The sequence below is a fragment of the Centrocercus urophasianus genome, unplaced genomic scaffold (genome assembly GCF_019232065.1).
Source record: "Centrocercus urophasianus isolate 14NV4802_14NV808 unplaced genomic scaffold, USGS_Curo_1.0 seq_25, whole genome shotgun sequence".
NCBI lineage: Eukaryota > Metazoa > Chordata > Aves > Galliformes > Phasianidae > Centrocercus > Centrocercus urophasianus.
Genome location: NW_024884811.1, coordinates 9,622,261 through 9,635,032, shown reverse-complemented (window position 1 = coordinate 9,635,032; position 12,772 = coordinate 9,622,261). Strand labels below are relative to the sequence as shown.

At 39.9% G+C, this 12,772-nt stretch overlaps 1 protein-coding gene across 1 annotated transcript in view; it reads left to right on the top strand.

The window, feature by feature from the left end:
- The window catches only part of MAP3K1 (mitogen-activated protein kinase kinase kinase 1), a 55,377-nt gene that overhangs the window by 973 nt on the left and 41,632 nt on the right, over positions 1-12,772 (top strand).

Here is a 12,772-nt window from a genome sequence, read left to right as displayed (position 1 = left end):
GCTCTGGAGCGGAAATGTTCGATCTCTTGTTTCAGAGAGAAATCAAAGTTGTTCTGTAGTGGTTACTGTAGGTAATACATCTGAGTGACTTCATTTAGCCCCCGTGAGCTTGTAGCTTTGGCTTGCTGTCTCTGTGCTTGGATTGGTAAATCCAGTATATTGAGGTGTTATAGAACTGCTCACATGCATGTTTCGCCGATTTATGTGCAGACTTTCCGAGTGCAAGCAGTTTAATTGCCTCCGACTTAAGCTGGGTAGGGTGGTACACGGAGCATTGCAGTGTGCGGGCAGGAGGGCACAGCAGTGCCGTGATGATGTGCAACTGAGCTCCTGCGGGTATCTGACTGTGCAGGGAAGTGCATCTGCACTTCTCCTTTAATGCTGCCTCTCTGTTTATTTGGCTAATTGAACCTTCTGAGAGATCTGTTCCCTGTTTAAGAGGTGACGTGTATGCTTTTTAGCTGTGCCCTGTGCCAGTTAAACCTCACTGATTCTGTTTTCAACTTCAGCTTACCTTGGGAGTACTGTGTTGAGAGTTGGCTTCTAAAGCTATGTCCTGTTTGTGTGAGTTCTGAGAAATCGTAATGGGTTTGGGGCTGTTTCTAGGGCAGTGCAGAGACACTTGAGATGGTCTGGTCCCAGCAGATAAGAAATCCTCTGTTAGTTACAGAAGGATTAGCAGAAATCTGAAGTATTCAGTAAGGGAAGAAAATCATATGGGTTATAAATTCTCCGACTCTTAGCACCATCATCTCTGTCAACCAGGAAAGTGCAATGTGCTGTGTCTTTTAATGCAACTGTAGTTAGATCCGTAGTTTTCAAAGAAAATGAAGAATTAGTGTCAGAACACAGAATAGGCTGGTGTCTCATGATGATATTAAATGTGATTTAGGCTGGGTATCAGGCTCAGGAAGTTCTGTGTACATCACATAAGTGCTGAAGCACTGACTGTCCATGCTGGCCTGTCCCACGGCAGCAATGACAGAGCAGCTATGGAATTTTTTCCCTTTACATGGACAGATAGCTTACTTGTTAAGTACCTGCACTCACAAGTTACTGTTCTGAGTGCATGTATGGGTTAAAGCCCTTCTGCCCCCCACAAATTCTTTCTGGTAAGTGAACGCAAAATGTTCACAAATAATGGAGAAAGTTATGTGGCAACTGCTCATCTCCTCACTGTATCACTGTGATGAACTCTAAATAGCCTATCATGAAGGATCTGGCAGCTTTAATTGTAACTGTCCTTTGGAAATACTCTAGCATATCTCAGCAATTCTGCATGTCCTGTTACTAGTTAGCAGATGTGGTCTAGCAGAGGAATAGATATCCAACATCAAGAAACATCTCTTCTGTCACTGTGATAATAACTTTCTGTAGAGGGAGGGAGTTCTTCGTACTTGAGTAGCAGTGAGCATGTTATATGTTAAATATTAAGTCATTGTGTGGAGTTGTTGCCCAGATGTTTATTAAAAAGCAGGCTGAAGGATGCAATATGCAGAGTTTTTCTTTTTTGTTCTTAAACAGAGTAATTATGCTTTCCCATAAGATCTACTACTCATTAAACGGTACTGTACTTGCTCCAAAGTCCCCCTGTCAGTCTCCTTGGTATTACAGTCTCTCTCTAAACAGACCTTCTATTTATGCTGGAAGACATGCACAAGCTTTAGAATGAAGCTGTAAAGTGATTTTGACTCTTCTGTGAAGTTGTAAATATCACCCTTTTCATTTACTCTTTTAAGCATTGTACTTGTCACAGGAGAGATAACGTTTTTGCTAAAAGCTGTGACACTTTTATCTCTTTTTATAACACTGTAAGGGAAGGAAGTTGTGCTACTGGGAAATACAGCTGTGGCATAAAACACTTCAGACTTTTTATTCCTTCTCTGTACTGACTGTATATCAATTTGGTTTATATCAAAAGATCATAGCACTGAGGTCAGTGGTAACTGTATTATGATTTCTTCTTGTTGTACTGTAACATCTGATTTGGGCAGAAATCCACTACAGGTATATGCACCTCTTTTCATTAACAAAGTCTTAAAACACTGAAAGTTTAAGTGATGTTTGTTTGTGTCTCAAATTGGTGTGGCTAACGTACTGCATTCCTGACTGCAGAATGAGTTGTACTGCCATAACTCCTCTTTTAAAGAAACAAGCAGGAAGTGCTCTGATTTGTCTGCTCTGTATACAGTGATGTATGACGTGCATGAAAATGCAGCATTCCAATTTAAAAATGAGTGTGCAAATACAGCAAATGTGTCAGTTCAGCTGCAGGAAAACCAGTGAAGGTAACTGTACTGTTTTCTGCAATTCCTCTTTGGCGCCTGCTAGAGACAGTAAAAACACACTGTGAAACCTGAGTTCTGACTACGTACATGTGAGTACTTGATAAAGCTTGTTAGTTTGGGATCTGCTTGTAAATTCTAGCACCTTTGGTGACTTCTAAATGAGTGCATGACTACATTAACAATCTGGATTTGGGGCAGTGGACTGGGGACAGCGAGAGCAAGTATAGTTACAACAAAGCCAACGTCTGACTTGTGGTTTTTTCTTTCCTCTGAAATGACAACATTCTTGTTTCATATTCTTGAAATGTACCTTCAGTAAATATACATATATATATATATACATATATATATATATATATAGAGAGAGAGAGAGAGAGAGAGAGAGAGAGAGAGAGCTTTTTTAACTTGACTATTTTCAACTAAGGTGAAATAAAATTATGCGTGTTTAACTGCAGTTCGTAGTGCTAGGTATTTTTCACTGTTTGCTTAAGTAAGCCAGCACGTTCTCTGCTTCTGATTTAAGCTGAATCATACAGTGAGTGGAATTTCACCTCCTATCTCTACAGCTCTGAGCTTGAAAGTATTTCAGGAAGAGGGTCACCCTCACCCGTCTGATTTTTATCACTCTTAGTTATTGCAAGTGGTGGGGTTCTGCTTAAATGGCTTGATCTGCTATGGCAGTTTCTTTGTTCCTATGCAAAGTAAATAGATTGTAACTAACTAATCTGGAGCTTTCTGTCTGGTTGGATTTAGTGATGCTGTAGGTTCAGTCTTTGCTGTCATTGGCGGAGTCCAGGTACTGTTACGGAGATACCTGAGTGTAGATGTATGCACCTCACCTGAAGTTTCAACACCCCAATGATCCCTTTTTTTTCTGCAGATGAAGATCTGACTGTGCTGAAATACTTGTTTTGTTTGAGGTCAGAGTGAAGGCGGCAATGCAGCTGTGCCGGAGCATATCCTGGAGTGTGGAGGTGGAAGCGAGCAGCTGGGGTGGGGTGGTGCTAGGAAGGCTGCTGTTAGCTTTTGCTGCCTTCCAGTATCTGTGAAATTTGGCTCCAGTTTGTTTAAAATAGAAATTATACATTGCCACATAATTGCCCTTCAAACAAGCTTTCAAAGCTTGTACTTAGCAGTGATGATAAGAGAATGGATCTGCTGTGAGCTCTGGAGTTCCTAATGCTAATATTGGTGTTCTCTGAGAGCTCTCTGTGAAAACCCAAGGGTCATCTTATTTTACTTTGTCGACTCTGCTCTCACTCGAAACTGAAATTACAGTTTATTCTTCTGCTTGAGGCATAGTGGACAGAAACCCTTTAAGGAGTGCTTCATTACTTGTCTCTAGGTGACTGGGAATAGGCTGTTAAATGATACATCGTTTCCTGTTGCTTCCGTCCCATTTCATCTCAAGGTTAGCATCTGCATATTGCCTCAAATGCTTCCTAGTTCCTGCCTGATCAGAACTTGAAAACCCTGCTCTGTGGTGAATCTTGTTGGGCTTTTTTCCCGTAAGATAAGCTTGAGGATTCTCTGGGGTTTTGGGTATGTAGTGTTTCATTTGTTCGGTTTTTGAAAGATCTGTTCTGTTAGATCTTGACTGAAAAATGTCCTAAACCCTACCCAGTATCTCTAATGGTTAAGAATCATCTTGAAATTGGTATTTTTTTTTTTACCCTTTGTCCGGGGTCTGAAAGAACTTTTGAATTGTTTTAATAACAGGTATTTTTTGCAGAAACATTTTCTCATTTTTCAGTGCTGCTTAGCATCTGACTTCAAGGTGTTTGCAAAATGTTTTTTCCTCCTTTTTCTATGAACTTAGAGTGTCACTGAGTATTTCCATTTTTTTGCTATGAGGTGAAACAGGAATAGCAGTATGAGTATGAGGTGAAACACGAATTACTGTGTCTCGTAGTATCTGCGCATATCTTTTGTGAAGTGTGAACTGTTTGCATAATTCATGTATATTTTTCATCTGCCTTGTCCTAATATTCTGGATTGTAATGGAATGGCCATTATTGCACCAGGGGACTTCATTTCTTTCCTAGTGCCTCACCCATGTTTTGTGCAGCTTTTATTACTGACCTGCTGTTGATGCCTGACCCACCTGCCTCTTAACATATTGGGGTCGTTGCGGAAGGTGGCACTGGAGCACTGGAGAGGTGCATTGTCTCCTAGACTGGACTGACATCAGACCGAATCTGATGTCTTGTTTTCTGAGCTCTCCTCATCCTTTTTTGAACATCCTGTCATTTTTCTTTTGAGCAAACTGAACTGATCCTTTGCTCAGCTGTCAGCAGTGATGATGAGGGCCCTTTGTGAGCTGTTAGTTAAAGCTCAAAGGAATGCAAGTAATATTCCTCACTTTAACCACAAATATGCATTGCATCTCACTAGTCATTTCTGTCAAATACTCTCTTACGCCCTGAGGGCTTTTTTTTGAATATCCTATATGACCATCATGCTTTGTCTGCAAGATTTTTCCTCTTGGATACTGAAAGGAATTGGAAGTACTGAAGGAAATAAATCAAAATTGTGAAAATAGTATTTTGAGAAATGAATTTATTGAGTTTTAAAACAAATTATTAGTGCTACCTCCCATTCTGCTAATAATAAATGCGTATAGAATTTTGTTTTCATAGTTCTTTAAACATGGAACTTCATAAGCTACTGAATAATACAGTTTCCCCAGTACCTTCAGGTAATATTTGTCTGAATCCGAAGAGTCATAAAATGCAAATATCTGCAGTGTGTGATGATTTGTGCCGTGACCTCCCATTTGTGGTTCATATAGAGTTTACTGACCTTGTCAGATTAATACACTGTAGCAGGCAAGTGTTTGTTTATTGTCATGGCCAAGACAATATTCTAATTGCTTTGAATCATGACAGAGTAATTTCTGTTCACTAAATGTTGTACTTTGAAAGCTCATTTGTAGTCAGGGACAGTTCTATCAATGTATTACAGTATTCTTTTGTAATTTTTTCCCGTTTTTAGACTGCTGAGTTGTAATGTCTGGCACTAATATTCAATTTTTTTTTTTCTCTTGTTGCAAGTTAAGTTTGCCACCAGATATGTAATCAGAATTGTAAATGTTCCTGTAAAATACATCTGAAATGTTTTTTTCACTAAAGTAAATATCGATACAGATGCCTAGCTCCTGACTAAGGATTTGTTTGCTTGATCTGTGAAAATATTGCGGTTGTGATTAGCGTGGAAATTCACTTTAATAGTGTTAATGTGTTCTTAAAAATTTGGGAAGTATATCTGCCATCTTAAGGATCTGTAGTTCTTGCAAATTATGCTGATTTTTGATAGAAATAAAATGTGTGATGGTGCCTATGATTGTGTGAGGCTCTTTCTGAGGAATTTCGATCCTGAGATGGAAATGCGAACAACTGGCTTTTAAACAGCGGGCCTGGATGGAGTTTTTCTTAGAACTCCAATGTAAATATGAATATGCATAAGTTAATTTTTAAAAAGCTCTATCAACAGCATCTTGTAGTTCTGGAAAACAAGCCTTTCTGTGCGGAGCAGGCATGACATTGCTGTGGTATATTTAGCTGTAAGCTGTGCGTTCATTTGCAGTGAACGGTTCGATGCACGCTGCACTCTGTGGGAACACCAGGTGCCCCAGCCTGCAGGGAGCGCAGGGCTTCCGACCAAAGTGTGGAAACACGTTCTTCCATCTTGCAGAGCTGCCTGCCCTGCAGCTGTGCCTGCTGGAACATGCTGAGCAGGCTTTCTCTTCATCTCAAGGATCTTCCTCTCCCACTTCTCCCACTCCATGTTGCCTTGTTCACGCCACCAGGCCTCTTCCTAAAATTAACTGGGATCTCCTTTGGTCCCCTGACAAAAACTTGTTCAGAGCTAGAGCTGTGTGTTTCCTGTTCCTGAAGAACAAGGGTATGGTAGGAAGAAGTCTTGAAGCCACACAGATTGTTGTCTGTATTTGTTTTAAATCTGCATTACAGGAAGGAGGGGAAGGAGCTCTCTCCCCGCCTTGTGTATGAAAGCACAAGACCAATCTCCTTAAGCCACGCAGATCTCTGGCAGACAGTAGTGTAGATAATCCGCAGGGTTGTCATTGTAGGAATGTGTTGTGCCAAAACTGATACAGAAAAGATGGAATGACTGATGGTTTTCAGTTCTCTCACTGTGAAATTTGATATGCAGACTGACACTGAAACTGCCCTTTTTTTTTTGGGGGGGGGGGGGGAAGCAGACACTCAGTCCATATCAGTGAATTGAGTAGTAAAACATTTTAGATTAAACTAAGAAGCCTCCCATCTGTGCAAAGTTGGAAAGTGCCTTCATGTAGGAATGTGTTAAGTATTGTAAACAGACATTCACTGACATCCTTAGCTTGCTGAGGGGAGAGAAATGTTAAGGACTGGCAAAGTGTTTAGTTCAGGTGACACAGATTCAGAATTGGTGCTGTGCCTGGTCATCTGGCTTCTGCTGGAGTTTGATGTGCCTTTCTGTGAGGGAACAGCAGGTCAGATGGAAGAGGATCAGCAGGTATTAAGGAAGCTCTCCTCTTCTAACTCTACTTGGAAATTCTATCGTCTGGTTGCTGTTTCAGATGCCAGATAACTTCTTGGCTCCACTGAAAAATGTTATTGCTCATTTCAGCTTTACTGTTTGCAGTGAAAGATTTGATTCCTAGCAGAAGAAAGCTTTTTCCTTGTACAGGTATTACAAGGGCAGACATGTCCAAGCGACTGTCTTGAAACTGGGGAGCATGGCAGAAGAATTCAGAGGGAGCAGAGAAGTAATAAACAGGAGCTAGTTCCACGCAACTGAGACCCATACTACTTTATGCCAAGTTTTTTTTTTCTGTCCAAATGAGAAGTAAGTCAAGGTTTGCTGACTGCAGTCCTAATCTATCCTTCAAATGCTGTTTCACCACCTCAGAGGGAGATACACTTCCCTTTCTGAAAGGAAACAGAAATGTGAAAGCTTTTAGCTGAAAGCTGCCCAGTGAGATGTCTATGACAGAGGTCTTGATGCCATCTTGTTCAAGTGCTTGCACTTTGTACTCTCATACTGATGCTAGTGATTTTCCCTGCCCATTATTCTGTATATAAAGCAGTTTTAGTAAGAATGTTATGGGCCTTTAGGAAGGCTGGTGTTCCTCAAAAGGGCACTGTCTTTACACAGATCTATTCAATTTTCTCAAATCAAATGAAATGAAACTAATTACATTGTTTGATAGTCATCTTTTAAACTCATTGGAGGTATAATTACACTTGGCCTTGAAATTACCAAATATAATTGGTAATTTACATTGCAAAATTCTGAAGTATAGATTAGCTCTGTACAGTATGCCTGCATATTATAAGAAGAGCAGGATTGCTGAATCTTCACTCATCTCTTCTATGCATGTAGCTTAGTTCCTGCATGTTCAGGTACAATGGTAAACCGTCTTGTCCCAGCAGATATGCTGAAGCATATCATTCCCCTTAGTACCTCAGCAGAAAATTAGTATGCTGTGCTGTTTGCTTGTTCTGACTTGTGTGTGTGTGATGGTATTTTAGTTCTGCTACCAGTAAAGGTGCTCAGTGAAGCCAAGTGGGGAAAAACAATGGCTTCAGTATTTTGAAATCAGTTATGTATGAATTGCATTGATATATTTTAAAAGTTACTGCAAATGGAATAAATATCCAGTGCCAGGGCAGGCCACTTGCAGACCCTGGGAATCAAGACTGCTGGGAAGAGCACAGTCAGAGATTTTAGGCTTTTGGCTTCCTTTCAGCCCACAAAGTAGACTGCTGAGAAGCTAGAAAGGGTAACCAGCAGGAAATCTGCCAGCCTCTGCCATGTCAACTAAGTTCCTATGGAACTTCATCAAATTGGGTATCTGACTTTTTTGTTACTTGATAAATATCTTTTTAAAAAGGAAGTATTTCTTTCCAGGCTGCAACTTAGCTGTTCTCATAAGTATTTCCATTGCCTTTAGCAATACTCACGAATGTAGAAATATATTAAGAGCTAAATAACTGTATGCAGCTGGGACTCGAAGAAAAACACAGATTTTTATCTTATGATCAACCTCCTAGTTAAACCCCTATGCAATTGTGGTGCCCTAGAGGCCCATGTGGGATTCATTGTAAGCAAGTGTCCTTGTGTTGTGTATCTAACTGGTTTGTGATACTGGTGCACTAGGCAGAGGTAAAGCAGTGTTTGTCACAAAGTAGGTGATGCTTCTTTAATCTGGGTTTCACTCAAAACTTGAATCCCAACTCAGGGAAACCAGGACCCAGGTGATCACCGTGTCCACCATGGAGTTGCATTTGATGCTTGCAGTGCTCTAAGTGAAACTTCTCCGCTCATGAGCGCCATCAAGCTACTGTCAGCAGGGCTCTGCTAGCATGACGCTTATTGTGTTTGCAGTAACCGCTGTTCATGTTGTGCTCCCCAGCTGCATAAAAGCTTTGAATGGAGTTTATAAGATTTATCAGAGGTGCCTTTTTATGGCTTATCAGAGGTGACAGAACTTTGATGCTTCAGGTGTCTTTCAGATGTTTCTTGGTGGCTGCTATCTGAAGGTGAGAACTTACGGTGGTAAGAGCTTTGTGTGCTCTGTCTGTGGTTCAGACAAGAATAGCTCCAAAGAGCAGAGAAGCAAAGGCTTGAGTACAGAAGCGTGCCTGAAAGAAAATGAAAGGAAGTGGAGGAGGTTACACGTCAGTTAGTGGGATACTAGCATGAAGAAAAAAAGGGTCTGAAAAAGGAGAAGCTGTTAACTGAAAGCCAGGGAATAAAGGAGTGTATAAGTAAGCTGAAAAACAGCAAAGTAGTGAGTTCGAGAGAGGTGGCAGTAGGACAGTTGGTTATCCTGAGAGGAACTGAAAGTGGAGGAAAGGAGCTAGAGGATATGGAGTGAAGGCTTAAGGACTGAGAACACAACTCCACAGAGTCTTAGAGGAAATGGAAGTACACACAAAGCCTTGTGCATCTATGACTGGGGAGCTGGGAGAGTTTTCAAAGGGTGCTTGAAATAAGAAAATCTGAGAGGAAAGCACCTATAGAGCTTGAAGGAAGGAAGGATGCAAGATGTTGCTGCAGCACGTGTTACAAAAGCAAGCCCTCCTTGTCTAGCAGAATCTTTGTGAGTAAATGAGTATTTAAATTTGAGTGTATTTAGCACTGTCTAGTTTTTGTTAGTAGTGTTTGGATACATGGTGATTTGAGAACAATCTATAAATTGTGTATTTGTATCACAGTTAAAAACCTGAATTCAAAAGTTACAACAAAGGAAGAAAATGATTTTCTTTTTTCTTTTTTTTTTTTTTTTTTTAGTTTGATATGCCTACAGCTTCTTTAACTACTAGTAATTATACTTTAGGAGTCATAGGATTTTTGAGAAAACACTCTTTTCCAGTTCAGGACTGTAAGGGGAAGACCACTGAACACACTAATTTTCCCGTTTACTGTTTTTACAAAATATATACTGAGTTTCTCTGATCTTAAAGCTGAAGCACCTACACATCTCTTTGATTTGCACATCTGGTGAATTGGCTTAAAACAAAGCCGGAAATAGCTGGGAGCCCAATATAAGCAAGTGCTGCATGTTCAGGTCAGAGAAACTGTCTAGGCAGAAGAGCTGTGCTGGTTCTACTGGTGGGACCAGCTGAGCTTTGTCTCCCCTCCGTGGGGAGAAATACAGCTCATATTACAGGAGCTGGTACTTCAACAGGGCATGCCTTTTTAATTTCTGCTTAATCTTTGGGACAGAAGATGCCATTGTCTCTGGATTTCAAAATACTTTTATGTAGCCACTGCGATGACAAATTTATGACTTGATGGAGGCACAAAGCAGGCCAATGGATCTTGCCCTGAAGAAATGCTTAAAACTAGATTTTCTTGTTTGAAGCCGCAAGTATCTAGCAGGTAAGCATAAATGCAGTTGAATTTCTCATTGCAGTTATTATTAGCCAATTTAGATGGTTATTTTGCTATTTTTCAGGGACAGTGTGTCTGTCCGATCTTTTCGTTCTTTACAAACAGTTTTAGATAATAGAACAGTCATGGATGTGGCTCTGGGCAGCCCAGTTTAATGGTTGCACATCCTGCACATGGCAGGGTGATTGAAACTAGATGATCTTTGAGATCCTTTTCAACCTGGGCCATTCTGTGATTCTGTGAAGACTTGGTCTTTCTTTCTTGTGAGCTCCCTTTGGAGAGCCAATATGTCACTTTTGCTCCTGAATGTTCACTGTCTGCTTTGTTACATTTCTGAGCCTTACTGTGGTGAGGTTGGCATTTTGATACCTAAGAGGAAGTAGAAAATGATACAATCTAGGTCTAGCACTGTTACTCCTTTCCATGTTCAAATAAATGGCATGTTTTTATAACTGGGAGGGGAGAAATTTGGCTCTTAAGAAGGAAGTGGCCAGTATAAATAGTTCTTACCATTTCAATTTTTGATAAGGATTTGTTGGGATACTGTATGTTTCTTTGCAGTCACTAAAGTAATCTGTAATTATGTGATTTACAATGCTGAACTCTTCTGGTTTCAGAAGTTATGAATGGACAGTCGGTATAAGTTGTGAGGACTGTGCTATTCTGTAATCATATGGTATCTTGCGTTAATTTTTTTGTAGATGAGTGGCTGGCTGGCTAATGTTTAATCCAGACATCCTCAGCAAGTAGATGGAAAAGCTCTCTTTTGAAGGTGTTGGCCTTTCCTGTTTGCAGTGGTCAGAGATGCAGCTTGGGTCTTGTTTGTTGTTAGAAATATAACTTAAGCTGTCTGTGCTGTTGTTTTCCAGCACGTAATTGTTTGACAATGCAACCTTCATTTTTTTTGTATGATCTGGACTGAAGTCAGCCTCGCTCCAGTTCAGTTTCAAAGACTACTTCTTCCTTCTGGTATCTGAGTGGGCTTGGGGTCAGTCACATTAGTCTTAGATTTAGTGTAGCAGTTAATCCAGTCGGTGACATCAGTCTTCAGCTTCTAGCTCACGGTCAGGCCACTTTCAGCAACTAGTGTGAGATTAACCTTTGGAGGAAAGGTATTTCTGTAAACAATCTACTGTCGAGACACAGGAGCATGACTTTGCTTCATGCACAGACTTCCCCAACTCTGGTTCCAGTAGTATTTCCTGGAAACTAGCTTTTATTTCTGCTCTTATATATGTGGTGTAGTTTTGCATTGATCTGGAAAGTTCTTGTGCACCTGTTAAGAGAAATGAGCCTGCTGCTTTCTCAATTATTATCCCATTCTTGAGAGGCTGCTGTTGTGGTACAAGTCCTCAAGATAAGAAGTAAAGTGAGTTAAAGCTGTCTTTAGTCATAAGAATGGTTGCATTATCTTTGAAACCTTTACTAAATCCTAATAAGTAATCTACTTTGTATCAAAGAAATGTTTTTGTATCTTTTTTTGTACACTTTTCTCATTTAAATGTCTTTCAGAATAGTATGTTTTTGAGTGATTTTATTATCAGCATATTTCAGAGGTGCTTTGGTGACAGTAAATGTTTCCATGTTCTATTCATGCATTGATTTATCAAAATTCTTCCTGTAGTTGCTTAATACTAAAGCACCTTCCAAAGTTGTAAGAGATGTTTATTTTTTGCACTTCTTTTAACAACTTCTGATATAGAACTTTTGTTTTGTAGCAAAGTATAGAAAATGAGTAATGACATTCTAATAAGAGCCTTGGACAAATGATGGGGTAAATTTCTTGATATATCATGACAACATGAGTTGCTTTTTTAACTCTAAGTTTGAAAGTCCTTTCAGAAGAGTCATAACACAGCAGGGTGGTCACAGACAGAACTACAGTAATAGAGCTGTGAACATCCCAGAGCGCTCCGTAATCCAATGTTTGTTTTGTTGCTTCTTTATCCTTTCATATGCTGAAGCACAGCTGAGTAAAAGCTGTCTTTGTGGCACCTCTGGAAATTACTTCAGATTCAGTTGTTGGTATTAATTTCTTTCTTTGACTCCCCCCAAAATCAGATAGTATACTTCATAATTGTAAAAGCAGAGAAGGACCATCTGCGTAACGTCTCATAGTCTTTTGCACTGTTTCAACAGGTAATGAGCAATTCATGCTTAAAATTTTTGTTCTCTGTTCCCAGGTTAATATGTTATGTACCTGTGGCACCACTGAAAATCATGGCAAAACCGCTGGTGATCTCTCTCTGTTTGGAAAACTTGCCCCAAAGAATGATATTAATAGCCAGTTTGATTTCAGTGGAACGTGAAGCAGTATCGCATTTTAAAAAATAATTTAAATGCTCCACAATGTGTAACTTCGGAATGAGAACAGCTACAGTAGATTTTTCATCTTTGCTATGTTTTCTTTCTGAGTGGTTGCACTGAAGCTAGTTTAAGGTTTTAGTTGATGTTTATTAAGGAAATGTAATAGATAACTACCTAAAAAGTCTTCTCCTCTATTGTGAAAGTGTCTGTGTGACCTATTAAAGAAACTTTCTGGCTAACTTCTAATCTTCAGTCTGCTACTGATTTTTACA